A 5,443-nucleotide genomic window follows, 5' to 3' on the forward strand; every position below is an offset into this window, starting at 1 on the left:
TGAAATGTATTGCCATCTTTTTGAAATGCTTTCTATTGCCAAGTCTGTTGGAACGTTTGTGAATAATGAAACTACATCAAGAGAAGCTAATTTACAATTATGCTCTAGATGTATACCATTTAGATTTCTGACTAAATGGAAACTGTTATTCACATGGCTCGGAGCTGATGGTATGTTCTTATTAATAATATCATGTAGATAGTAAGATAAATTATATAAAGAGCTATTAATGAATGATACAATTATTCTGAGCGGATATTTGGTTTGTGGATCTTGGGCAAACCGTATGCTCTAGGTATCACACCATCCGTAGTAAGTAAAGTTTTGTATGTGCGATCGCTTATAAATTCATTCTTTTTCTATCTAGCAAGAAAACGTAATTCTGCAGTCAATTTTTTAGTCGGATCTTTTTCAAGTGTGCAAATTGTAATGCGTATCAAGTTCTGTTATGTTCTTTAATTTTATGTTAGGCACTAATTAATTTATTGTAACATTGAAAATGACTCGTTCGGGGTCGAAACGTTTGTTCTTCAAATCGTAATGAATTTGTTAAATTAATAAATATATATATTGGAGCGATATAACACCCAAGCTTTGGCTCGTTGGCCCCTTTTTTTACTTCATTTATTAATACATAAGTGTTTATAATTTATTTTTTTACTTTTTTTTATTATTTGTTGTATATTTAGTAATAAAAAATAAAAGTTAGAAAAATTAATTAAATAACAAATTTTCATAAAGGCTAAATCAGTTAACATTTACAAATCCTGTTTTTTTTAGAGAAAGAATAAGACAAATAATTGATAAATCTTTTAGACAAGTTTCTTTTCTATATCGATTTGTTATAAATTAATTTTCTCTTTAAATAATTAAAATATCTAAAATTGTTAACATTATATCTGTTTCCTTTTTTTTTATTTTATTTGGAAAGGATTAAATCCAACAGCTGATAACTTACTCTACAAAGACATATATAATTTATTTATTGTAATTGAAGCTAGTATAAGATCAATAAAAGATTTAATTTAATAGAATAAAAACTTAAAAAATTTCACTTACCTCAGAGTTACAGCTAGCATTTCCACTGAAGGTATGGCAAGACTCATCCATGTATCTTGAGATTTTATTTTGTCAGTAATGCTTCCAGCAAGCTCGTCAAATGACTGAACGCTCATTCGGAAGTAATCAAAAACTTATCTGGATTTTCTCTTAAATCCGCAAAACTTGTAATAAATCTTCCTCTTATGGGTCTTAAACTGATAAATGGATGCAATATCGTCTTTCTTTCTTTAAAATATACTTTTTGTATATAAGATAAGCAAAAATGATTTTTTGGTATACATTCATTTCTAATAGCGGCGGAATGCGTACTGTGCGTCTTTCACCGTAATGTGTGAATTAATCTGCTGCGGCGCCGCAGCGGCGCCGCACGGTTAAAAAACGGATGTGTACATCGGGCCTTATTCCGTTTGCGTATTCTATCTCTCGTCCCAGAGCGCGTTATTCTGCCAAGCTCCATTCCAGGTCATTGCGCGGGAAGAACCAGGCGAGGCCAAGGAGACAGCCACTCTGCGTTCAAGGACGAACGAGAGACCCCGTATGCGGAGTCGCGACAGGCACCCCGCCGGAGCAGAGCCACACCACCAGGGAGAGGCCAACCAGACGCGAGCGAGATTCCCGCAGGATCGGCCCCCTGGGCGAGCGTAATCGCGGAGAAGCCTCGCGCACTGCCGCCAAAAAAGATCGCAAATTGTTCGAATTTCGCGCGCGGGGGACAAAGGACCCGCCGCCCCGCGTGCCTCACGTGATTCGTGCAGGGCCGCGAGACACTACCCGCCAATTAGGGCGCAGGAGGATCCATCACGTGGATCCACCGGCCCGACGTGATCCCGGAAGCAACGCTGGCCGGCACTTGTGCTGCGACGAAGTTAGAGAGAGGATGCAGGACGATTGAGCGCGTTACCGATCTCGAGTGACGATCCTGTCGAAGGAAGGAGCGAGAGCTGCCGTGCCGTACGAGAGGAGGTTCCCGGTGAGACGAACGTCATCGATTGTAAAGCCATCGATTTTGTAAGCCGGACGGGTCGCCCTGAATTCCGCGTTATAGATTTTCGTTCTCGTTTGTGCCTCAGTTACGGCCGGTCGAGTACTTGATTCTGTCGCCCCGTCCGACATCGCGTCTCGAGGTTTCTTTGTGGTAGGACCGTCGTAGTCCGCGCCCGCCGGAAGTCGCAGCCAAGCCGCCGTATATTATATGTCGTTTCCGTGTAGTATCAAGTGTTGCGGTTTGCACCCGTGCATGCGCCGGCCACTCAGTTGTAACAAACGTTTCGAAGGATTCCCGGGGCCGCGGAGTCAGCTTTATCGTAGTTGCCGGAAGCATTGTTCGTGCCGCGGGCACGTGCACGCCCGAATCCGCGGGCATGCGGCGCATGCGCGTCGGCGAATACCGAGTCTAGCGTGTCTCACTTCCGATTCCGTTTACCCTCGCGTACTCGTACGCGAAATTACGCTTCAGACGAGCTTGTTTTATCGAGGAGAATAACCGATTTCACGTCTTCGCTACCGTTGTACATGAGAAGCTCATGTCGCTGTGTAACAGCCCGCGAATTGACGGCCTGCGGATCTCCCTTCGAGATCAACGAGGCTAACTACGCTGTAATACGATTAAATACTTGTTATCTCTTTTGTTAAATTCCGATTCTTTCTTGCTGAATCTCTCGCTCCCCAACCTAGCACCGCTTTCCCCCCCGAACCGCTCCCTCTACCCTTGCCGTGGCTGAGCTGTCGGCTCTCGCCGTCCTCGTCCGTAGAGTCTCGCGAGTAATTCGACTACTATAATTTAGCACTGAGTCAACGTATTCCCGACCATCGGACCTTGCGGTCAGAGCGGCACTCTCTATAACGTGTCTGGCACCCAGTTCTCGCCGCCGCGTGGCGACGAGGTCTCCAAGAATTAATTTGTCGAGTCATAAACCTATCTACGCGAGTGAATCGAACCTGGGCTTTGCAGACGAGCGACGAAGTTGTCCCGCCTTCGTAAGGACGTGGTCAATACATATGTAGATGTTTAAAGCTACTCAGATTTGAAAAAGAAATAAAGGTTAATAAAATAACTCTTTATTTCCATTCTTGTAAGCAATATTACAGATTATATAGGTTCTAATTAATAAACTGTTTATATCGTAAGGCTATTGCATATTAAGAATCGTGGATTGAAAAATTGATTCCTTCACTATTGGTCGGTTGTAAAATCGGGCGAAGACGTCCGAGGATGTACTCCAACCTGCGGTGCGTCGAATTTCATCTATACTAATACCCTTGCTAGCTGCAAGGGAAGTCGAGGCATGCCGATTTGAGTGTGCTGAGAAGATAGAAATATCGACTCCCGCTGCTTCCCAACTCCGTCTTAACCCACCGGCTCCATACAACGTCTGGGAGGAAACTGCACTACGTGGTGAACAAAAATAATAAACAATGCGTCCGAACCCTTATGTCAAAGGCCTTGAGTAAGTTTAAGGTAATATTTAGTTAAAGAATAAATGCAAAGTTCTGGTTGTTCCGTGAACGGCTTGAACGTAAGTAAAGGTTGAGCTTTTCCGATCCCGGAAGTCTTAAGTCTAGCCTGGATTTTAATAATCAGGGAATCCAAGAAAATAATATTAGAAAGTCGTATAGCCACCAAGATTTGCATCCTCTGAGCCGTTGTGAGCGCAAGGAGAGTTCCTAACTTTCCCTGGTGAAAATGAAAAGCTTCTCAAAGCATTAACCCTTTGAAGCATGGTGGTCCCTATAGGGACCACCTTTTTTACCTGCTAATTTTATTTATAAAAATTCAATTTCGAAGTATTTAAAAATGGTGGTTGGTTTTTCTAGTAGCTAAGGTATTTGTCTACAATATTACACCATTAATGTTTAAATTTCATTTGTTGTAAAATTGTTATAAGTAAACAAACACCAAAAAATGTAGTTTTTTTGGAAAAAAAGCGTTTTCCAGTTTATTTGAGGTTCGATTTTCATGGCAATTTTTACTAACGGGTTTTTATGGTTGCTAATAACGAATCCGGAGTCAGATTTTCAAAATGGCGGATTCAAAATGGCCGATGAAACATTTTAAAAATAATATACTTTGATCTGAAAATATTAACTCAGGGATATTTTGGGTCGCTGAGTATGCAATCAATTTTCAATTTTTATGCGTTTTATTTCGATCAAGCAACTTTTTCCTAATTAGGTCCGCTCTTGAATCCGCCATTTCGAATTTTGGAAATCTGAGGTTATATACGTAATCAGCGACCCCGAAAACCCCCGAGTAATAAATTTCAACTGTTTTCCATGTAAAGAAAAATGTGTGCTTTAAAGGGTTAAAAAAGTGTAAATGAAAAAAGTTTACGCTTCTTAAACACTTCATTGACTATCCATTAACGCTTCGCAATTTTAATTATCCATACACGCTTTCTAAACGCTTCGTAAAGCATGTATGAAACATTTCTGATATGTTTCCTACACGTTTCCAACAATTTATTTTTATTAACGTTTCCCAAACACTTGATAAAGTGTGTACAAAGCTCTTCGAAGCTTTCCAAAAGCTTTATTTATAGAAACTTCGTTTCCATTACCAAAATGCTCCGCAAAAAGTGCATGGAGCATTTCAATACACTTCTTTCACACTTATTAGTTGAAACTTCGTCTACGCTTCCAAAACACCCCACAAAAAGTGCATGGAGCATTCCCATATACTTCTCTCACACTTATTATTTAAAACTTCGTCTACGCTTCCAAAACACCCCGCGAAAAGTGCATAAAGCATTCTAATATACTTCTCTCACACTTATTAGTTGAAACTTCGTCTACGCTTCCAAAATGCCCCGCAAAAAGTGCATGGAGCATTCCAATACACTTCTCGCACACTTCATTGAAACTTTGTACTTCTAAAAAACTGTAAAAAATGCATGTGGGACATTCCTACGCTTCGTATACATTCGAGGATGGAACTCAAGACTTAATTATTTATACTCACCTCTTGTTTACTTAAGTCCTTGCACAATACCAGGCAATAGGCAACAGTAAAATAAGGAATGGAAATTATCGCCACCGATATATGTGTCTCCAATATACAATAATACTGTGACAAAAATTTCAATTGATTTTTGTCTTAATAGACTTTATTAGTGCATTAGAGATACATCGGTAGTTATAATTAATTTTATATATACACTCGACAGCAAAATTAAAGCATCACCCATTCTGATCACTAAAAATAGGCAAATTTCAAGAAAGTGTAACTTTGTCAAAAATTATCGTATTGGAATGATCAAACAAGCATTTTAAAGCTTAAAATCTCTACATTCAAAATCCATAATTCATTAAATGACTTACTGATTCTTTACAAAGCTGCACGGATGCAAATGGAGATGCATCAAATCTAAAAATTTTTTACTAA

Source organism: Wasmannia auropunctata, unplaced genomic scaffold (genome assembly GCF_000956235.1).
Source record: "Wasmannia auropunctata unplaced genomic scaffold, wasmannia.A_1.0 LD336076.1, whole genome shotgun sequence".
Lineage (NCBI taxonomy): Eukaryota > Metazoa > Arthropoda > Insecta > Hymenoptera > Formicidae > Wasmannia > Wasmannia auropunctata.